This window comes from Eptatretus burgeri, chromosome 11 (assembly GCF_056783735.1).
Source record: "Eptatretus burgeri isolate ZD-2024b chromosome 11, Ebu_testis_v1, whole genome shotgun sequence".
NCBI classification, from domain to species: Eukaryota; Metazoa; Chordata; class Myxini; order Myxiniformes; family Myxinidae; genus Eptatretus; species Eptatretus burgeri.
This window is the reverse complement of record NC_140971.1, coordinates 49,747,624-49,772,155: the sequence shown is the minus strand read 5'-3', so window position 1 is coordinate 49,772,155 and position 24,532 is coordinate 49,747,624. Positions and strand designations below refer to the sequence as shown.

The 24,532-nt window shown below is 45.6% G+C and overlaps 1 protein-coding gene across 3 annotated transcripts in view; it reads left to right on the top strand.

The window, feature by feature from the left end:
* The window catches only part of MEGF10 (multiple EGF like domains 10), a 425,111-nt gene that overhangs the window by 100,123 nt on the left and 300,456 nt on the right, over nucleotides 1-24,532 (top strand). For all 3 annotated transcript variants that reach the window (XM_085846391.1, XM_085846390.1, XM_085846392.1), the window contains one exon: nucleotides 21,437-21,558. The gene's annotated coding sequence lies outside the window, so the exon portion shown is untranslated. The remainder of the gene's footprint in view (nucleotides 1-21,436; nucleotides 21,559-24,532) is intronic.

The window sequence follows — 24,532 nt, the reverse complement described above, 5'->3', positions numbered from 1 at the left end:
AGATGTTACCCTCCCTGCGAAAACTTGGTGGAGGAGTTGTATTTCAGCACAATAACGATCCGAAGCATCGTTCCAAGCAGACAACTGCCTTTCAGAAGAAGTCGAAGGTCAATGTGTTGGAGTGGCCAAGCAAAACACCTGATCTCAACCCAAGAGAACACCTGTGGGGCATCCTGAAATGTAAGGTTGAGGGACGAAAGGTGTCCAACATCACGCAACTTCAAGAAGTCATTGCAGTGGAGTGAAACAGAATCCCAGCAAAGACATGTGGAACACTGGTCAACTCCATACCTAGTAGAATAGCTGCTGTGCTCAAAAACAATGGTGGACATACAAAATACTGAAAACAATAACACTTCAATATGAGAAAGTACATCGGGTGTACTCACTTTGTTGCCCCCCCCCCCACCTTTTCACAGATATACCCAGTATGCCACATTGTCTCCACAGAATAAATGTGTTGGGCCTGTACATGTCTGACAGAATTTCTACTCTGTAATTTCTTTGAGTCTTGTGTTTATAATACATCTAAGTAAAAAGTTACAACAAAATATGTACATTTTTGTAAAGGGTTTACTCACTTTTGTGAGATAGTGTATATATACTTGTATATATATATATATATATATATATATATATATATATATATATATATATATATATATATATATATATATATATATATATATATATATATATATATATATATATATATATATATATATATATATATATATATATATATATGAAGACCACAAGGGGAAAACCAGAGATGTCACTTTTTATAAATTTCAGGGTTATTGCACCTGCCAATAGTTGGCAACATAAGGTTTCCTCTCACAATATTACTTTAACAAATATAAATATATAAAGACCACAAGCAGAAAACCAGAGATGTCAGGATAAGTCAATTTTGAAGAAACTGAAAAACAAAGTTTCAAGACTTTGGTGGACTGTTTAATAACTGTCATCTAGATTTCTTTTCCAGTAAAAGGAAGAGTGATCATTGGCCGATCAAATTAAGCAAGTAGCATTTGCCAAGCTTCTGTGTTATTTAAATTAAGAGCAAAGAACGAATCAATGTTGCAAACTGATATCACTGGTTATTCCCTTGTTTAATAATTGCCAAGCAATTTTAACCCAGGATATGTAGCAAAATTCATGCTTGTTGGTTATTAACATACATTATATGACTTTGGTGATCACAGATTATTTTTTCAACATTAAACGGCATTGTTTTTTTTGTTTGATTGGTGTTCAACGCCATACTCAAATATATTTCGCTTATATGACGATGGATTCTCCATTTCTTACTCCGTACTACTTAATATGATGGAAAACCGGGAGAAAACCAAGGATAAACCACCCCCACGATGGCCGAAGTCACCTCATGTGACTCCCTCATATACCCAAGCAGGTTGATCGGGCGGTGGGTACATCGAATGAGGATGGGTACTCAGACGCGCTAACCATTAAGCCACGGCGTGGGTTCCATAAAAGTCACAATAAAAGTTTGACCAGGCTTGAACCACGATATGCACCAACTACGGAGCCCATGATGTAACCAAATAGGCCATTGTAGTGCTGAGAGTTTATGCTGTGAAAGTTTTACAACCTTTCATTTTTTAGTTTCTCAACTCTGAATATTATGGTGGAACAGTTAACATGAATGAAAGGGAGATAACCAGGAGTAAAGTTCTGACAACTCTGGGTTTCTACTTGTTCAGCTTTAACAACACTTGTTTTTTCATTGCACGGCTAAACTTTATACCATATAAATTATGTGACACCCCCTGGTTATTTGTTAAAGTAATATTGTGAGAGGAAACCTTATGTTGCCAACTATTGGCAGGTGCAATAACCCTGAAATTTATAAAAAGTGACATCTCTGGTTTTCCCCTTGTGGTCTTCATATATATATATATATATATATATATATATATATATATATATATATATATTATATATATATATATATATATATTATATATATATATATACCGTATTACCCCGCTTATCCGCCAAGTTGGTGCAAGGTCATTTTTGGCTGATAAGCGGGGGTACACGCGAGATGATCTGGAGGGGTGCAAGGGGTGTCAGGTAGGGCTCGTAGGGGCCTAAGAATCTCATTCCCTACTCACTAGAACGAAACCAAACAAAGGGAACAACATACACCATATTTTCCTAAATAATTCACGTTTCTATTGCCACAAATACAGTTCATGTGTGTTATGGGGCCAATACAGGACCCCAACAGGATGGAAGAAATCAGTAATTTCCTTTTGTTCAGCGACAGAGATTACAAGTTCATTCAGGCGCATCCTGAGTTTTGAAATGGAAGTAATATCCTCCTCGTTCGTATTACGGTTGCTCTCTATGTACCTCGTGACTTGTTCCAAGGCACGCCTCGCTTCCAATCCGCTAGGAACCGTGGCTACTTCATCAGGCACATCCGGTTCCTCGCTATCCTCGTCATGAATGGTAGTCACAAGATCGACGATTTCATCATCTGTAAGAACCTCGGTTGGTTCTAGATGATCATTGACATGATCGAATTCTTCTGGTGTCATCAGCACTGCTCTATCGATGTTGAAATGTTCAGCGATCTGTTCAAAAATGTTCCTCGGATACATAGTGCTGGTGGCGGTCGAAGAAGAGGACGTTGTCGCAGGATCGAACCAATTGTCCGGGGTGATGCCAGTGTGTTTGAAACAGTTCTTGATGGTTTCGGGTTTCACTTCATCCCAAGCCATCTTGGAGAAGCGAATGGTGTCGCTCAGTTCCAGCTTCGGTTCTCGATTTTCGTCAATCGCATCTACCAAATGCTGTAGTTGATATCTTCGATAATGCTGCTTGAAATTGTTTATGACACCGGCATCCATGGGCTGGAGATGCGACCTCGTGTGAGGCGGCAGGAAATGCACTTTTGTATTGGTGAGACTGACTTGGCCCTCCTCGTTCTCGGGCTGAATATGAGATGGCGCATTATCCAGCAACATGAGCACATGGCGGTTCGCTATTCACATTTTCTTATCGAAATCGCGCAGCCAGTCGTGGAACACTAAGCTGGTCATCCACGACTTTTTTGTTGTTGCAGTAATCGCAATACAAGTCATGCTTGAGTCCCTTGAAGCACCTGGGAATAGCACTTTTCCCGATGACTAGTAAACGGGACTTATCACTACCGTCAGCGTTGCTGCAAACAGCTAGCGATATTCGAGCTTTTGCTTTCTTCGTTCCCCTCGAATACTCCCCTGTAGTGAGAGATCGGTCAGGCAGCATTTGGTAGAACAGACCCGTTTGATCCATGTTGTAGACATCACGAGGCTGGTAATGTTTCAGCACACCCTTTGCCTGTGTTCTACCAGCACTCACTAAATCCTGGGACACACTAGCACTTTCACCGCATAACTTCCGACATGATATACCATAGCGCATTTTGAAGGGATTCATCCAACAATTCGAGTAATGGAAGTCGGCAATTTCCAGCTTACCTCCAAAAAACATGGCTTTTGTCCTCAGTATAGCTTCAGTTCGTGGAATGGTTTTAGCGTGCGCAGAGCTAAACCAAAGAAAGAGCCCTTGTTCCATATTCGAATGTTTGCCACCGACTTGATGCATCATAGACGCGTCCAGCGATTTGTTCAGCCATCGGTTTGACTTTTATCACGTCACCGAATTGTACTCCTCTTAACAGGCTTTCCCCATTTCGCTGCGAAGAAATTGGCAACGTCTTGTTGAGATTTTGATGGAAAACTCTTAAGTACTCGCACATTTCTCTCTTCTCTTTCACCGTCAGAAACTGACGGTCCCTTTTCCTCTCTACAGGAGCCATGCTGTTTCAAACTTTTTTTTAGAAACCACTAATCCACTAAGCACTGTTAGATCCACAATAAACACTGGAGATAGTGCTGCAAATGCCACGAAAACAGAAGCAAAATTATATTTCACAATACTCTACCAGATGTGTACTGCCACAGGCTCATTAGTACATTTCTCCATGGAAGCGAGAAATTTCCTGATGACTCATCACTGGCGGATGGCACGGGTGGATAAGCGGGGTAATTTTGCAGGGATTTCCATTACTATGTACGTCGGGAAGACCTGGCGGATGGCGGATCGCGGGGTGGCGGTTTGGCGGGGGAATTTGCTAAGCTTTTCGCTCAGATGTTCGGTTCCTGAGCAAATCACGGCGGGTAGAGAGGGTGGCGGATAAGATGGGGGCGAATAAGCAGGGTAATATATATATATATATATATATATATATATATATATATATATATATATATATATATATATATATATATATGTAAGGTCGTTTTTGTTGTTAAAAAAAAGTTGTTAAAAAAGGTCCTTTTCAGGGAACAAGTAATGGGTTAGCAACTGCAGCTATTCTGCTGCAACAAAAGTAAATTAAGCCTTGAAAGTTGACGCAAACAATTCCGACAGGTGTCCCAACTTTTGTTGATTAGTTACAAACCTCTCTCTGTATAAAAGCAGTGTTGGAACAGACTGTGTTGCTTCACCTTTTGAAGCATTATATGGACAATATTGCACTGCAACAAGTAGTATATTGCTGTCATAATGGCGAGAAAAAGACAATTAACAAAGGAAGATAGACAGACCATTAAAACCCTTAAAAGTGTAGGTCTTTCCTTTTGAGAAATTGCAAAGGAACCAAGGTGTCAGTGAGTGCAGTTTCCTACACCATCAAAAGGCACTTGGAAACTGGAGGAAACTCTGACAGGAAGAGGTCTGGCAGACCCAAAGCCACACCACAATCAGAGGACAAGTTTCTGAGAGTCAACAGCTTGCGTGATAGGTGGCTCACAGGACAGCAGCTTCAAGCACAGCTTAACACTGGTCAAAGTAAGGAAGTCTCAGTTTCAACTGTGAAGAGAAGACTTCGAGCTGCAGGTTTGACAGGTCTAGTGGCAGTAAGAAAGCCATTGCTAAGATGGAAAAATAAGAAAGAGAGGCTGGCCTGGGCCATGAAGCACCATCAGTGGACTACTGAAAACTGGAAGAAGGTCTTATGGACCGATGAATCAAAATTTGAAATCTTTCGTTCATCACGCAGGGTTTTTGTACGCCGTCGAGTAGGAGAAAGGATGGTTCCTCAGTGTGTGACACCAACTGTCAAACATGGAAGAGGAAGCATGATTTTCTGGGGCTCTTTTGCTGGATCCAGAGTCGGCGACTTGCACAGAGTGACTGGCACCCTGAACAGCATTTTGTAGCGCCATGCAATACCCTCTGGTGTAAGCCTAGTTGGTCAGCGGTTCATCCTACAGCAATATAACGATCCAAAACATACCTCCAGGCGATGTCAGAACTACCGAAGAAGAAAAGAAGAAGATGGTGGGCTTCAAATCATGGAATGGCCAGCACAGTCTCCAGACTTAAACCCCATCGAGCTGATTTGGGATGAACTGGACAGAAGGGTGAAAGCAAAGCAACCTACAAGTACAACACATTTGTGGGAACTTCTGCAACAGTGTTGGGAAGAACTTTCCAAACAATATTTGATTTTCCATTGTGGAAAGAATGCCACGAGTTCGTACGGCTGTTATATCTGCAGAAGGTGGCTACTTTGATGAGTCAAAAATTTAGATTAAATTTTGTTCAACAAAACGATTCCATGATTTATTTTTTGTTTGCAATTGTTTATTTGTTCTCTGCTTTATTTTCAGAGTACATTGTACATTGAAACATTAAACTACTTAAATCTCAGTGAAAACTGGAAAAATGGGGGTGTTCTAAACTTTTGACTGGTCGTGTGTATGTATGTATATATATATATATATATATATATATATATATATATATATATATATATATATATATATATATATATATATATTGTTGCGGTTTTCGCGCCCGCCGGCGTGCGAACGGCCACGTAACTCGAATCGCGGCACGTCGCCCACCGGACGGACAATCCAGTCGTGACCCTCTCGGACTAACGCCGGGAACCAGTCACGGGTGGACCTTTCGGTCTCACCGCGATCGAGCCAATCAGGCCCCGCGTGGGATAGGGTTGCTCGCCAAGCTCGGACTACCTAAGTACCCACCGGAGGGTAGACCGGGCGATCGCACCTCGCCGCAGGTCGAGCTTTCGGACACGGGCCACTTAAGCGACCCGTTCCGTACTATCAGAATAACCGAGCGGTGTTATCGTCGACCTCGACGGTTCGATTAATTATCGGGCGTATTCAGCCCACTACCAACCCTTTACGTGAAGCAAGATGGGGATTCAATGGAGGAAAAAGACGAAGCGAAGCGGGAAACAGTTCAACAATAAAGCACATTTATTCGCGACACACGGGAAGCACACAAATACAATTCCACCAAATGCACACAAAAAAGAAAACACAATTCCATTTACACAAAAAGCAAACATAAAAGTGAAAACACAGTGCAGAGCTAATTCCGACTACCGAGCACACGGCAACACTTATACAATTCTACTTCACAGACGGCGCCGACAACACATACCCAAAACCAAGGAAAAGAAATACCCTCAAGAATGAGGTAGGCCTGGGGCCGAGACCTGGTCGGGCCTACCCGTCTGGTGATGAGACGCGGAGCGGCGATGGCCCCGCAACCCGCGGGCCTCGTGGACAGTGCCTGGCAGGGGGGTGGGAACGGGGCCCCCTTGGTCGCACTATCTCAGCGCGGGGGGAAACAGGAGGGGGTTGCTGATGCTCGGGGTATAGAGGATCTTTATAATGTGCGACGAGCGTCTCCACCTCGGCCAGGTCGCGCTGCCGGCCTCCCAGGGGTGCAGCTCCCTGCACGACGCGAGCACCCCCTCGTCCGCCCTCGCCGCCTCTCCACAGCTCGTCCCCTCCGTTCCGACTTCAACGCACACGACGAGCAGCTCCACCGCCCGCGAAGTCTTGACTCTCTGTTCCGACTCCTTCGCCTCGTTCCGACCTTTACTACCCTCCGACCCCTCGTTCTCGTTCTGCTCCTTCTCTCGTTCCCGTTCTGCTGACTCTCCTTTGCGACTCTCTTCTCGTTCCGACTCCTTCTCGTTCCGCTGACTCTTTCGCTCCGACTTTTACGACTTTGTCTGACGAACACCGTCCTTTTATCCCCCCGTAACTTCGCCTTTGACCCCCTCCCTTTGACCTTTCAACTCGCTCCCCATTGGCCCGAGAAAAAGTGGGCGTGAAGGCTTTTTGATCCATAAATTTGCATATATCGATCGCCCTGAGGCCGGCCAGTCGCCCCTCGCTCACCGATTGGACGGCAAAAAGTGGGCGTGTGTCGTTTTGGATCCGTTTTTGAAGCAGAAAATCCGTGATTTTGTACACGCTGTTCCACGTGCGCTCTGCATGAGTCCAGCATCGGTGCCCATGAGTGGCGCGAGATGACGGTGATGCGATGGTGGCGAGTTGTGACGGTAAAGGTCGTGGCGGTTGTGGTGAAGCGGTGGTTGTGGTTGGTGGTTGATGTTGTGGTTGTGGTGATGGCGATTGGTCCAAAATAAAGATAGTAAAAGAAAAACGGCTATCCTGAAGAGTCGCAGCACGTATAAATGACATGTATTCCCACTAGACAACGGGTTTGGGCCTAACTACACATGCACTTACCGAGATACCTCACCTAAGGGACCTGAATGGTGGTTTGCGAATCTGGTAACCACAACACTACCCCCTTCCCTTTTACAGACTCGTCCCGAGTCGTCCAATTTTCGTGTGCCATCATGTGTAGTTTTCCCTAGTACATTTTACCTACGGATCCCTGAGTGCGACATTCATGGTATTCGTGTCCCCAAAATAAATAACCTGACGGCTGCGTAACTATCTAAACAAACTCACTCACACGGACGACTTAAATAAAATTGCCGGCGCTAAGACATACATGCCGGGGGGGCGCACTCATATTTACAGTACATCTTACCTTAACTTACAAATTTTACACTAAACCATGGCCCAGGATCATTGAACTCTGCAAAAGAAAGCAGTTAGCAGGGAGCCAGGCTGCCCACATGCAGTCTCTGACTCAAACAATGCAGGTGACAGAGGAACGTGGCTGGCTGCTCACACGCAGTCCAAGGCCTTCCTTTTTGAACTGAACTCAGTGAACCACAACGGTGCTTGGGCTGCACAACGCAGTCTCCGTGCCAGCTCAAGTGGCACACGCAATGAGCACAACGAATGGATGCATGAACGGTTTGAACTGAATGCAGTGAACCACAACGGTGCATGGGCTGCACAAACGCAGTCTCCGTGCCAGCTCAAGTGGCACACGCAATGAGCACAACGAATGGATGCATGGACACAAACACGGTGCACGGGCCGCCACTGCAGGCCCGTGTTGTAGCTGCCAACAGGGCAGTTCTTGCAGCTTGCAAACTGTTGCTTTTACGATCCTGGCGCACATGGAAATGAACAGGGGGCAAAGCAAAAATTGAACGGGGCTGGTGAACGTGGGCAGTGGGCATGGCATGGCAAAGGCAAGCAGGCAAACACAGCCCGCAGAAGAAGGCCGCTGCAGGCAAACACAGCCCGCAGAAGAAGGCCGCTGCAGGCAAACACAGCCGGCAGAACCAGGCCGGCACAGGCCTCGAAGAAAACAGCCAGCAGATGAACTGGCCGGCACAGGGCCTTGCAGCACACAGCTGCCGATGAAGTTGGCCGGCCTCCGCCTTGAAGCAAAACACGGCCAGCCGATGAAGTTGGCCAGCCTTTGCCGTTCAATGGAGGTTGGTGGAGGGAGTGCGGTGGTGCTGGCCACTTGGAAGGCGGGCTCGGACCTACCTACCTGTCTCCCTCCCAACCTATCGCCTTTGCCTGTCACTGTACATACCCACTCCCTTAATTTGTCAAACCCCAATTTAGCCCCAACTTATTTTTTATTGTTTTTATTTTTACTTCCCCACTATAAATCGTCCCCTAACCCCCTTTATCGTCCTTGTTCGGCTAACCTATCCTGTCACCTAGCCTACTCCCAACCCCTACGTTCCCTTCCCGGAGGGGAATAAGGGAGAGCTAACGTCCTGCGTCGAGGCCCAACGAAGCCTCAGAATGGCCTCCCCCAGAGTTCGGCGATCTATAACCAAAGTGGGTCCAGCGGCCCACAACGACAGCGAGGGGATGGATGGTGCGGAGGGGTACACTTCCTAATCTACCCTATCCATTTAACTGTTAAACTACCCCGGGGCTTTCAACAAGCGCCTCTCGCTTAAACTATTGGTTCTAACAACCCAGATTCCCGTCGCCTGTGTTGGTGTCCTTACAATTTCGGGCCTCGCCCCCCCAATTTTCTCTCCGTGCCCTCACACGGTCTCCTGGCTGGGACACGTGGCTCCCTTTGGCAGGCACGACCCTCTGCCGAATCTCCCGCTATGGCACCTCTGGGCACTACACTGCCTCCGAGCCTACCAGCTCCCTAACACCGGGGAGTGCCCCCCATGGCACCTCCCCTGAAACGCACACGTGGCAGGCCGGCCTCCCGGGCCCCTTTCCGAGGGTCACCCGTGCCCACAACACTGCCCACGCGGCTAATGGCGCCCCGGGCCCCCGCACCAAGCAGGCGCACCCGTGCCCACTACTCTATCCCGGCCCCCCATGGGCCCATGCCCTACCGCGGCCGACTAGCCTGGTGCCCGGGGTACCCACTCAGCGATACTCACCTTTCGCAGCCACGCTCCCAAGCCCGTCAACAGGGCTCCTGCACCCCTCCAAATGGGTCTCGAGCCTACTTTCCCACCAACAACAAAACAACCTCCATTTTTCAATTTGACTAACCCAGCTAACTCACTTTACTCTGACCCCGGGGTCCCTTGGGCGGGAGTCACTCCTCCCCCCAATCACTCATCGCACCATGCATTCCCCATTCGCTCCATTCACACAGACCCGCTGGCCTCACTCACTCACCAAGCACATGCCTCACAACTCACCAACTCTCCAACACACACACCACTGAACTCTGCCATCCTTCTAACTACATCCCCTAACTAACTCGTGCTCCCACGTCGACCCTTAAACTACAGCACGTTCCTTTTAACACTACGTAGCTAAACTACGTCCCCTCTACACATCCACAAGTCTGTCACTGTCTCCTAACTCATTTTATTTCCCAACCTAAATCTGACTACAATCCCTCTAACTAATCCATTCCACGGACTCCATGAGGACTTACCCCTGCCCCATGAAGTCGGTCTCGCTAAGCTAACCCTTCCCCCTAACTAGTTTTCATCCTGTGCCCAGGTAAGGGGGTCTTTCACCCCTTGCCCAGGAATCCTGTACACCCGAAAGTGAGGCTTGCTTTTTCTTTTTATTTATTTTTTTTTTCCATGCGCAGCACCTGCGCGGCAACTCAGAGCTCGCGCACTTTGCATCTGCCCGTGACGTCATGCAGCTGCACGTGTTCCTCGTCCCTCCTCGGACGGGACCATCCGGCAGAGATACCCCTCCTGCGGGATTCCAACCCCACGTGCAGCCATGGCGTCACCGTGCGCATAAAAAAAAAACACAAGCCACACGTCTCGAGGGGTTCCCCACGCGAACACATGTGCTCTGCCCGTTGGAGCTTAACACACACGATCGCGTGGAGAACCCGTCCGGTCCAAATCCATTTACCTGCCTAAACTTTGTCCGTCCGCGGGATCGGCAAATCCACCGCGTGCGTTTCCGGACCGGGACTTCACTCTCGCAAGCGAGCACGTGGTGGTCTCGTGCGTTGCACAGCACGAACCGCGTGCTCACTGCCAAGGTGAACCCGGCACGGTCCTCGAAACAACTACAGCCGCTACCCGGCTTTCTCTCCTCTGTCGCCGTCGTCGTCTCCATTCAACCCACGCACACCTGCGTGTCACGACGCACACAGTCCACACCATTAAACTCACACCGGGAGACGCGGCTGCGTGCTCCCGCATGCCAACCGACATCTCCCTCTCATACCGCTCTCTCACACACACGGTCTCCCTGGCACACAGCGACCTTGCACACGGCCGTTCACTCACGCGTGCCTCACTACTCACACAAACCATACTACTCACACGTGGTGCTCCATTCACTCGCGCGGGGGCACTCACCCGCGGTGCCTCACCCACACACGCGAGGGCACTCAACCGCTGTGCCTCATCCACACACCGTGCCTCATCCACACACGGTTCCTCACCCACACACGCGGGGGCACTAACCCGCGGTGCCTCATCCACACTGGCCGTTTCACTCACACACACGGCCTCTTCCACACACGGTGCCTCATCCACACACGGCGTGCTGGGAAGCACGCACTCTGGCACCATCGCCACCACACCACTCACACACGGGGTCGCTTCCACACACGGGGACGCACTCACACCTTGCACCACACACACAGGGACAACCACACTGGGGATTTGTGTCCCCACAAGGGTCTCCGGGGCCTCTATACCCCCCAAGCTCTCCGTGCACCCGTCCACAGCACTCGTCCCCTCAACCTCGCAAAGCACGACCGAACTCACCTGGTCGTGACTCGCCTCAAGGGGGCATACTCCCTCCCCTCGTTCCTGGAGGAGGCCATCCAGCTGCTCACACCGGGTCCCTACACGCTCCGCGAGCTCACCCCCATTATCCTCCACTACCTCCGTGTGTGTGTGTGCGTCACTTACCCCGTCCTCACCGTGCAGTCTCTCCTCTGTCGTTCCCTTCCCGGCTACCGTCACTGCCAACTCTTCACCCTTTACCTCCCTTGTCTCAACTATTATTATTTCCTTTGTCGTCACCTCGTGTCTCGTCTCACACGTTTTGGTCTCCCCATTTAATTTTTCCCTTTCGGTCATCGTCACGACCCTCGCCCAACACGTTCCACGAATTATTTTTTCACCCGCCTCCACCGCGGGCCTGTCAGCCGTTGCACCCCCACCCAGCTCGTTTGCTCCCACACGTGGAGTCGCCATTTTAAGTTCCCTGCTCACGGCCTTCATGCCCGCCTGCAGGCTTCGGCCCATGTTCTGCGTCTCACCCCGCAGCTCTTTCATCTCTTCCCTCATTTGCTGTGTATTCGCATCCATCGTCGTTTTCACTTCATTCATTTGCTTGTTCATTTCGTTTGTGTTTGCATCCATTTTTTCGATCATTTTCGCATTCATCTTTGCTGTCGTTTCCGCATACATTTTTGCCAGCATGGTGAATAGCTGGGTCATGTCGGGTGCGCTTGGGTGAGCCGTTTCGGCAGGGGTCGGGGAAGGGTTTTGGTGGAGAGGGGGGGGGAGGTGTCATACACTGCGGCCGCTGCCGCACCCATTTCAGGTTCTGGGTTTAGTTGGGCGAGTCCGTGTTCCTGCACAAACAACATTTCCTGCTCGGGGATTCCATCCTGGACCATGGATTCTACACATTCTACATCCATTTCTAATACCCCCGGCTCCCGCTCGCCTTGAGACGCCATCTTGCTTCTCGTGAAGGGTTAATTTGCTCGCTCGTAATTTGGAGGGAATCGGGGGTCGCTTCTCTCACCCCTGGACCGATTCCCGTGAATTTCGCTGGAGACAGGAGAGCCTGTTGTCCCGCTCTCCAATACCAGTGCCGCGAGGAGGGCGATGAATTTGTATCGCACGACCTGACACCAGTGTTGCGGTTTTCGCGCCCGCCGGCGTGCGAACGGCCACGTAACTCGAATCGCGGCACGTCGCCCACCGGACGGACAATCCAGTCGTGACCCTCTCGGACTAACGCCGGGAACCAGTCACGGGTGGACCTTTCGGTCTCACCGCGATCGAGCCAATCAGCCCCCGCGTGGGATAGGGTTGCTCGCCAAATTCGAACTACCTAAGTACCCACGCGGAGGGTAGACCGGGCGATCGCACCTCGCCGCAGGTCGACTTCGGACACGGGCCACTTAAGCGACCCGTTCCGTACTATCAGAATAACCGAGCGGTGTTATCGTCGACCTCGACGGTTCGATTAATTATCGGGCGTATTCAGCCCACTACCAACCCTTTACGTGAAGCAAGATGGAGATTCAATGGAGGAAAAAAGACGAAGCGAAGCGGGAAACAGTTCAACAATAAAGCACATTTATTCGCGACACACGGGAAGCACACAAATACAATTCCACCAAATGCACACAAAAAAGAAAACACAATTCCATTTACACAAAAAGCAAACATAAAAGTGAAAACACAGTGCAGAGCTAATTCCGACTACCGAGCACACGGCAACACTTATACAATTCTACTTCACAGACGGCGCCGACAACACATACCCAAAACCAAGGAAAAGAAATATCCTCAAGAATGAGGTAGGCCTGGGGCCGAGACCTGGTCGGGCCTACCCGTCTGGTGATGAGACGCGGAGCGGCGATGGCCCCGCAACCCGCGGGCCTCGTGGACAGTGCCTGGCAGGGGGTGGGAACAGGGCCCCTTGGTCGCACTATCTCAGCGCGGGGGAAACAGGAGGGGTTGCTGATGCTCGGGGTATAGAGGATCTTTATAATGTGCGACGAGCGTCTCCACCTCGGCCAGGTCGCGCTGCCGGCCTCCCAGGGGTGCAGCTCCCTGCACGACGCGAGCACCCCCTCGTCCGCCCTCGCCGCCTCTCCACAGCTCGTCCCCTCCGTTCCGACTTCAACGCACACGACGAGCAGCTCCACCGCCCGCGAAGTCTTGACTCTCTGTTCCGACTCCTTCGCCTCGTTCCGACCTTTACTACCCTCCGACCCCTCGTTCTCGTTCTGCTCCTTCTCTCGTTCCCGTTCTGCTGACTCTCCTTTGCGACTCTCTTCTCGTTCCGACTCCTTCTCGTTCCGCTGACTCTTTCGCTCCGACTTTTACGACTTTGTCTGACGAACACCGTCCTTTTATCCCCCCGTAACTTCGCCTTTGACCCCCTCCCTTTGACCTTTCAACTCGCTCCCCATTGGCCCGAGAAAAAGTGGGCGTGAAGGCTTTTTGATCCATAAATTTGCATATATCGATCGCCCTGGGGGCGGGGCCAATTCGCCCCTCGCTCACCGATTGGACGGCAAAAAGTGGGCGTGTGTCGTTTTGGATCCGTTTTTGAAGCAGAAAATCCGTGATTTTGTACACGCTGTTCCACGTGCGCTCTGCATGAGTCCAGCATCGGTGCCCATGAGTGGCGCGAGATGACGGTGATGCGATGGTGGCGAGTTGTGACGGTAAAGGTCGTGGCGGTTGTGGTGAAGCGGTGGTTGTGGTTGGTGGTTGATGTTGTGGTTGTGGTGATGGCGATTGGTCCAAAATAAAGATAGTAAAAGAAAAACGGCTATCCTGAAGAGTCGCAGCACGTATAAATGACATGTATTCCCACTAGACAACGGGTTTGGGCCTAACTACACATGCACTTACCGAGATACCTCACCTAAGGGACCTGAATGGTGGTTTGCGAATCTGGTAACCACAACAATATATATATATATATATATATATATATATATATATATATATATATATATATATATATATATATATATTTGCATGGAATTTAGGGAGGAGGTGAGACAGGTGTTGGATGGTGGTAAAGAGGGGTGAGATGATTGGGCAACTACAGCAGAAGTGGTGAGTGAGGGAGATAGCTAGGAAGGTACTTTATGTGACATCTGGACAGAGGAAGGAAGATAAGGAGACTTGGTGGTGGAACGAGGAAGTACAGGAAAGTATATGGAAGAAGGGGTTTACAGAAAAGAAGTGGGATAGCCAGAGAGATGAAGAAAGTAGACAGGAGTACAAGGAGTGGCGGTGCAAGGCAAAGAGAGAGGTGGCAAAGGCTAAGGAAAGGCATATGGCGAGCTGTATGAGAAGTTGGATACAAAAGAAGGGGAAAAGGATTTATACCGATTGGCAAGACAGAGGGACCGAGCTGGGAAGGATGTGCTGCAGGTTCGGGTGATAAAGGACGCAAATGGGAGTGTGCTGACGAGCGAGGAGAGTGTGTTGAGAAGGTGGATGGAGTACTTTGAGGAGCTGAGGAATGAAGAAAATGAGAGAGAGAAGGTTGGAAGAGGTGGAGATAGTGAATATGGAAGTGGGGTGGATCAGTGAGGATGAAGTGAGGACTGCTATGAAGAGTGAAAAGGCGGTTGGCCCAGATGATATACCAGTGGAGGCATGGAGGTGCTTAGAAGAGATGGCAATGGGGTTTTTCACCAGATTGTTTAATAAAATATTGGAAAGTGAGAGGATGCCGGAGGAGTGGAGATTAAGTGTACTGGTTCCGATTTTCAAGAATAAGGGTGATGTGCGGAGCTGTGGAAAATACAGAGGGATAAAGTTGTTAAGCCACACCATGAAGTTGTGGGAAAGATTAGTGGAAGCAAGGTTGAGAGGAGAGGTGATGATTTGCGAGCAGCAATATGGGTTTATGCCAGGAAAGAGCACCACTGATGCAATGTTTGCTTTTAGAATGTTGATGGAGAAGTATAGGGAAGGCCAGAAGGAGTTACATTGTGTGTTTGTGGATTTAGAGAAAGCTTATGATTAGGGTGCCAAGAGAGGAGTTGTGGAATTGTATGAGGAAGTCGGGAGTGGTAGAGAAATATGTGAGGATGGTGCAGGATATGTATGAGGACAGTGTGACAGCGGTGAGGTGTGCAGTGGGAATGACGGACCGGTTTAAGGTAAAAGAGGGATTGCACCAAGGATCGACTCTGAGCCGTTTCCTCTTTGCAATGGTGATGGACAGGTTGACCGACGAGATCAGACTGGAGTCTCCATGGACTATGATGTTCGAGGATGACATCATGATCTGTAGGGAGAGTAGGGAGCAGGCTGAGCGAGCCTCGAGAGGTGGAGGTACGCACTGGAGAGAAGGGGAATGATAGTCAGTCGGAGTAAGATGGAGTCCATGTGTGTAAATGACAGGGAGGGTGGTGGTATGGTGCGATTGCAAGGAGTTGAGGTTGGGAAGGTGGATGGGTTTAAATACTTGGGATCAACTGTCCAAAGTAACGGAGAGTGTGGTAGAGAAGTGAAAAAGAGAGTGCAGGCAGGATGGAGTGGGTGGAGAAGAGTTGCAGGAGTGATTTGTGACAGAAGGGTAGCTGCAAGAGTGAAGGGGAAAGTATATAAGATGGTAGTGAGACCAGCTATGTTGTATGGTTTGGAGGCGGTGGCGCTGACAAAAAGACAGGAAGCGGAGCTTGAGGTGGCAGAGTTAAACATGCTGCGATTCTCATTGGGAGTGACGAGGATGGACAGGATAAGGAATGAGTATATTAGAGGGACAGCACAGGTAGGACAGTTTGGAGACAAAGTGAGAGAGGCGAGATTGAGATGGTTTGGACATGTGCACAGGAGGGAAACGGAGTATATCGGGAGAAGGATGTTGAAGATGGAGCCGCCAGGTAGGAGGAGAAGTGGAAGGCCAAAGAAGAGGTTCATGGATGCGGTGTGGGCGGACATGCGGGTGGTTGGAGTGTCAATGGAAGATGTGGAGGATAGAGCGAAATGGAGATGGATGATCCACTGTGACGACCACTCACAGGAGCAGCCGAAAGAAGAAGAAGATACATATATATATATGTATATATATATATGTATATATATATATATATATATATATATATATATATATATATGTATATATATATTTATATATGTGTTTATATATATTTATATATGTGTATATATATATATATATATATATATATATATGTATATATGTATATATATATATATATATATATATATATATATATATATATATATATATATATATATATATATATATATATATATATATATATATATATATAGCCTAGTCTTGGCGTAGTGGTTTGGGTCGCGGCTTGGGATCCAAAAGGTCCCGAGTTCAAGCCCCGTTGGCCGCTTGAATTAATACACACCATGAGGTTGACTCAGCCTGTCATCCTTCCGAGGTCGACGAAGTGAGTACCAGTGTACTGAGCCCGGTGTATGCGCCGGTTTGAATAGGTGTACCATATCCCTGTGTCGTAAGAGGCGACCAGGGTTGCATCAGGAAGGGCATCCGACGTGAAACCTGTGCCAAATCATTATGCGGATCACAATGGATGATCCGCTGTAGTGACCCCTTCCGGGAGCAGCCGAAAAGAAGAAGAAGAAGAATAATTATGTGTATATATATATATATATATATATATATATATATATATATATATATATATATATATATATATATATATATATGTACAACTCCTCCCATGCTCTTCTATCTGAAGAAGCTGAACAAAGCAACCATGAAAGGCTATCTCAGGTAATCTCTTTTTAATCTCTAATGTTCACAAATAGTACACACATTAGAATCCCAATGCAACACACCCCCTCAGTTGCCAGCCTCGTACTTTCATTGCTGGTGACTCTGTCAAAGAGACAAGGATTATATGCTGGGGACTGTGTTGAAAGGGGATCAGCGGAGTGTTTCTCACACTCCTCATGTTTATATTTTCCCGTTGGTCACATCATGTGCCTTCTGGTTGAATGCTTTACATTAGCAGGAACAATTTTCTGGGTGGCAGACGGATGGTTGTTCTGTGTGGATTTTGTGGTTTTACCATGTGAGACGTAATGCACAGCGATGCTCACCATAAGAGTCAGGAGGTGCGTGTGATGTATAAGCGACGAATGTGGCTTTTATTGGTATATCATTCTGATTATGCCAAATAAGTCTGAAGTTTGTGGTTGTGGTTGTGGTTGTGGTTGTGGTTGTGGTTGTGGTTGTGGTTGTGGTTGATGATGATGATGATGATGATGATGATGATGATGATGATGATAAAGAACGGACCATGCTATCTTTGTGGAACGCTTGCCACGCCAGCCATTACTTATGAATGGTTTTGAATAGAGTGTTTGTTTGAGTGTTTAAGCTACTTGGCGAGTGCTCTTCAAGAAACTTGGTAACTGAACATGCCTCGGATCCATTACATGGTGACGAGGACAAACATCGAGACCGTGACTTATTTTTGGTCATATTGATGATTTTGTCCCTCAGGGGACAGATTTTGACTTAACACGTGACAAGTTAGAGATTGATCATAATTGAAAGCAGGTTTTTTATTTTGCAGGCAAGGATCAGTTGCGTGACAATGTGCACTATCCCTTGGAAGATTGCTTCTAATTAATGATTCCAGCCGAGAATCCCATCTGCTAGCATTTGTCCATGGTGGACGTTAACGAAACTACGACACATTTAACAAAGAGTTGGTGGGTTATCCCTGGCACTGTGGAACAACTTCCGAATTCCTGCCACTTTCAGTCAAATGTCATGCCTCGCCTGCCTGTTTGTGAAAGACTTTGGCCAAAAACTTTCCCTGGCCAAACCCACAAGGTGGGAAATAATTGGAGCCATTAAGGAAGTAGTCGTCGTTGTAGTTGTCGCTGTAGTTGTGGAATTGTCACGTTAGGAGAATGTTTCAGACACACTGTAACTTATGCATAATCGCCATTTAAATAGCAACTATAAAGTCCGGCTGTAAATGCTACAAGAGTACGTTGTACTGCTTTACTGACTATTCATTTATTGGCCTTTTATCAGGGTAATATCCAGTGTTGTTGAAACCGCAATTAGTGCTGCAAGTTCCTTTTGTGCAGCGTGCTGTGCATTAATCCAAGCCATCATGTCCTAAGAGGTTGTATGTATGTTTGTGTGTTTGCTTTGGTGTCTTGTTTAACTCCCCAGTCCCCATCCCCACTGTGCCGACTGTTGTATTACTCCCCTGCTTGTGAAACGTAACCTTTTGACCATGTGACTGTGAAATAATACCACTGATATAATTGGTGGGCAAATTTGCAAAGCCACAATCAGCTTGCTGAGGGACCTCTTTTAGAAAGCAGTGCAGGGTCCCGTGCTGGGATCAATGCGAGTTAATTAGTTTTTCATCACGAACAGAAGAATCATTTAAATGGTTCATCTTGAAATTTCATTCTGACTCCATGAGCTAGCATCGAGGCATTGCTGTCACAGCTCTGTGCCTGGGTGTACCGGGAGAGTCCAACAGTTTGGGTCATGTTTCTGCTCGCGAACACGAAGCGTTCAGTATGACGTGAACATGCAGATTTTGACTCCACATAGACCCTTGAGCTTGGTTGTCCGGGCCGTTTCTAATGACTTCATCGCTCCTTGTTAGTAATGGTGGACTCTCCCGGACCACCTGGACACAGCAGCGATGCTTTTGATGCAGTGTCGGAATGAAACTTTGAGATGAGCCGTTCAAATGATTCTTCTATTCATGTCGACAAACTAATTAACTCCCATTGATCCCAGCAGTGGTAAAACGATATTCCAATAAATGCCAAAGTTTTGTTATTTTTATGCCTCCACAGCCAAAGGCCTGAGGTACTGTATTATGTTTTTCAGGTTGTCCATCCAGCTGTACATCTGTCCATCCGTGTGTGCATCCGTTTATCAGTTCTTTGTTTCCACGATAACTTGTGAACTACTGAAGAGATTTCAACCAAAATTGGCAAAAGTATTGATTGTTATACAAAGATGAATTTGTTACAGTTTGGATTCAAAAGATTATCAGTCAAAGGACATATGCCCTTGAATATATGTGTATATGTATATATATATATATATATATTTTTTTTTTTTACTGCAATAACTTGTGAACCACTGAAGGGATTTCAACCAAACTTGGCAAAAGCATGGACTGTAATCATAAAAAAAATGAACTGATGTAATCTGGATTCATCAGGTCAAAGGTCAAAGAAAATGTTCCCTTTGAAAATCATTTTGCAGACCATTACTCGAGTTAGAAGCATCTGATGTCTCTCTCGCTCTCTCGCTCTCTCGCTCTCTCGCTCTCTCGCTCTCTCGCTCTCTCGCTGTCTGTCTGTCTGTCTGTCTGTCTGTCTGTCTGTCTGTGTGTGTGTGATGCCGGCAGAGGCATATCCATCGATGCATTCGCATCAAATTTTATTTTCTCATTTAATATAAAAGTAGGCCTGTATGTAATTACTCTGGAAATATATTTTCTTCTATATCTATCTATATATATATATATATATATATATCTATATATATATATATATATATATATATATATATATATATATATATATGTATATCCCTGTGTCGTAAGAGGCGACCAGGGTTGCGTCAGGAAGGGCATCCGGCATAAAACCTATGCCAAATCACTATGCGGATCATATGGATGATCCGCTGTGGCGACCCCTAACGGGAGCAGCCGAAAGAAGAAGAATATATATATATATATATATATATATATATATATATATATATATATATATATATACATATATATATACATATACATATATATGCACTTATATTATTGAAAAATAATAAATTTGTCATTTCTTTAACAAATGTTCGCATCTCAAATCCGAGAACCTTTCAAATGTCCCATGTATATGTGGTGCGTTCATACATAGATGTTCTCAACCTGCCATGAAGTCACTTTTACAAGAACATGTTGACGATTGAAACAAGCCAAGGAGCGCATACCAATGTTAATAATCCAAACGAAGCCTCGACCTCCCAAGGACATCTTGACATGACCTGCACATGGAAATGTATCGATGGTAGCCAGGTGGAAAAGTTTGATGCATAATATATACATAATCAGCCTGAAGGCTTGACTTGATAAGAATCCTAACGAACTTAAATGCAGGACCATTTACATCTTGAATCTCATCTGATCTGATCTCCCAGTGGAATCTCACTATTCGTAAAAGCCTCATGGAGACATTGCTGGTGGTCTGGTCATGAAATTATTTGATGTTCCATCTCTTTTCCTTCCCAGATTTTGCACAAGAGTTTACTCCAATCTTCCGAGTTGTGAACCTTTTCAATGGCCTCTCTTATTAGTATAACATCTAATTGTAAATGTTTCATAAGGACACGTTTTGCAAGATTCATCAATTTGCCTAAGATGGTTTCATTAAAACATTCTTTATTATTTTCTTTTCCACCAGTCATTGCTCATGTAAGATTTTCAATTTACAAATAGTACCACCTGGTAGATGTTGATGCCTGGTGTTGGTTTATGGATAGGTTGATGAGAATTGGATCCTAAGGTCTTTTGTTCAAATCCTGCTTGGCCATTGAGTTTTTGTCCGTTGAAATAATCCCAAGTGGGGTTGACTCAACCTGTCATCTGTCTGAGGTTAGACAAATGAGTACCAACCAGCTTGCTGGGATGATTGAGTCATTAAAGTTTCCTGTATCAGAGTGGTGACCTATCCAGGATTGTAGCCAAGGATACTGCTCTGGCACCACCAACACTCTGTACACAGTATGGTCTCAATGAATTATTTTTTTGGGGGATTGTGGATGTTGACTTTTCTTCTGATAATTTCAAACTTTCACTAAAGTTAACATTGCAAACATTTTCCTTAATTTCCTGAGACATCTATGGTCAGAGTGAGATTTTGGGCGAAAGAGACATACTTGAAGATTATTGCACTGGTGGTTTGAAATAAGGCCTTTTCCATACATTTGACTCAACCTACAAATCAATCTTTGTTCTGTGACAGCTCTGCCAAAGTTGCTGCAGCATGCTGCTGGATCGAGAGGGATAACGTTGTGCTGGTGTCTCGGGCCATCGCTGTGCGTTTATTCTGCACCTGTCACGAGCCTGCACTGAGGCGCACCCACGGTAAGCTCTTCCGACAGTCACGCCAAGTCATTAGGCTGCAATTAGAGGGAACTTTAATTGCTTTGTCACAGCAAATTACCATCTCCAGGTCAAGAAGCTAAATTTGCTCTGGTCGCACATCCAGTTTTGACCTGTTTCTTATTGCTGGGACTCGTGGTTTGTCCTGTTGTCCTCAATGTAACTTGTGAAAATAGAACTGAAGGCGTGAATATCTTCCTTTTTTAAAAACGTCAATGTCTTTGTTCTTTGGCACAACCATTACAATATGTCACATCCTTATTGTGCTGTTTCATTAGTTAGATGAAATCGGGAGGAAGGAAAGCCAAAACAATGTTTGGAATATAATTCTTTAATTTCAGGTGGTCAGCTGTTTTTTATGATAATGCAATGGAATACTTGTCTAAATGAAATACCATGTGGGCCTGCATCGGTGAACAAGATAAACAATTAATGATATTATCAAATCTCTGATCAGAGTGTCTATACCGCTGTGGGTAAGGATGTACGACTGAGGTTGTGAGTGTTACCCTTTATCAGGGCTAATCATCTTGGGATGGTTTTCATTTGTGGTTTCCTGTTGGCAGTTTACGGTTCGTTACATGATGGTTATGGACCAGGAAATATTCTGATAAGTCCGATTGTAAACCTTGCATTAATCCCATGCAGGGAATTTGGATTTTGATCCAAATTTTTGTGTTTTGACGAAGACCTCATGCTCGAAACATCTGCCACCTCTCATTTCCCATAAATGTATTATTATCAACCTTCAGTTAAGGAAATCTATGATTATTGATAAACTATAATTTTTTTAAATCTGCATTCCCATGTCATAATTGCAAAGATAGACAACTTTTGATAAATGTCTGCAAAATGCTGTGTATGTGAATTATTTACAAACATCTTTTCACATGATTAAATGCTCTCTAAATTATAAAAGTCACAAAACTGTACACCTCCCCATATGGAAAATCTCAGCCTTGTGGTGAAGTACTTTTTCTTAATAAAATATGTATTTTTTTTTGTCACAATGGCTTTTGAGGTTAATGGTGCACCATGCATATGGAGGTTAGTCACCGAGATTCTTTGGCAAAGGTTGAAAAAACAAAATGCTCAAATTACAAGATAAGTCTGCCTTTTGTACAAAGGATAATGTGTCAATGGAACCAGCCTGACCTTCCAAATTGAGAAACGACTACAGACCTTCTTTGTGATAAATAGAGATTGTTGCATTTTACATTTGCCATTTCAGGATTTACCTTCTTGCTGCTTGTAGGCCATTCACAATCGCTGATTTGCACACAACCACAACTGTTGCCACGTGGATTCCTCAGGAAACTTCCACCAGGCTTGATTGATAAAAGCAAGAACACGAAAAAGATGACTTCTCTTCTTGGAATTGCCAGAAGCACCCACTCCCCTCGGGAGCGGCCAAAGGGCTTTATGTTGTTATCCTTATTCAAACATGTAATTCAAAATGCCTCTCCAAAATACCTCTTGCTACGTAATTCAAAACACCTCACTGCATTGTAAAACATGTACTGTAATGGGTGGGGTGTTGTAATACCCTCTCTCACCTGGAGCGGTGATACACTAGGGGTGGAGTGAGCAGTTGGGCATCCAGGCACCGTTCGATGGCCTGGACCATCAAGGGACCTGTGCTCAAAAAACAAAGGTTTATGTTCGAGGAAACAGAAATCGAGGAAGGCAATTTTAGTAAGTATACTGTATTGAAACGTAGTATATTCATTGATGAGGGTTGAAAGTCAATTTCGAACAATTCCTGGAAAAAAATTTCAGCAACGTCATTTATTGCTGTTAAACATTTCACCTGCTTCAAACAAACAACATTTACCGCTGTTAAAGCTACAGTTTCAAACTTTACAGAAAATAGTTACGAACTATAAATGTGTGTCACAAAAAATTAGGTTTGTATCCTCTTTGTCCAAAAAAATTATTCACCATCTTCACTCATATTTTTTGCAAATCTTACAGAGAAATAGTGTTTAATAGACGATGGTATGAATTGACTCGGTTGGTCCGAATGTCCCGCTATATCCTTTATTTTAGATTATACAGCTAAAGTTACCATTTGTTTTTCTCGTCAAAATCTTCTGGAAAACGACACGAAGAAATAATTTTGTCCATTAGTGCATTTTATGATATACTGTTTCAGCTCGTTTGCCTGGAACACTCCGTGATGCTTTTGATTGTAATGTATGTTGTGTAGTCCACAACATGAGGTACACCAGATTCTGCTTCATAAATTATAGTGTATTTGTTTTTAATTCATGGTCTCGTTATTATTCTGCATATTTATGCACAAATGTTTCCTTTAGGAAACCTTTATTTTGCACTGTCTCATTCAAAAAAATTATCTAGAGGGCACAAAGACCTCTTTTCCTCAAGGGTTCAGAATACTGTCAGTTAGATGCTGCACTACACGATACCCATTTACATAGAGAATTTGTGCCTCCCTCCAAGATCACCAGCAAAGATTAAAACAATATGAACAAACAAACACCGCATTGCATTATTGGGGTCATACTGATCCTACGTAGCAAGTCTGGATGTAATCGGCCCAGAACTGTAGGAGTACTACGACAAATACACACACAAACACACACATTTTTTTTGTGAATTATAGTAAGGGTTACCAAAACCCATCACACATAATTGCAGTACCACGATTAACACACTCACTACCTGACAGCATGTTAAGGGTATGAGATCAGTCTGAGTCATGTGGTTTGAGAGAGAGAAAGCAACATTCATGAACGATATCTCTACAGGCAAATTGAGCAAATTTTTGTTGTGCATTTATTCACAAAAGGGGAAAAAATATTTGAAATAAATTATTTCACAAAAAAAAAACTGTGAAAACCAGAACGATAAAATGGTGCTTACAAAAAACAGAAGTGAGCATTTATTTTAAAATAGATTGCATGTGTAATGTTAACTTCTGAACCAATCGATG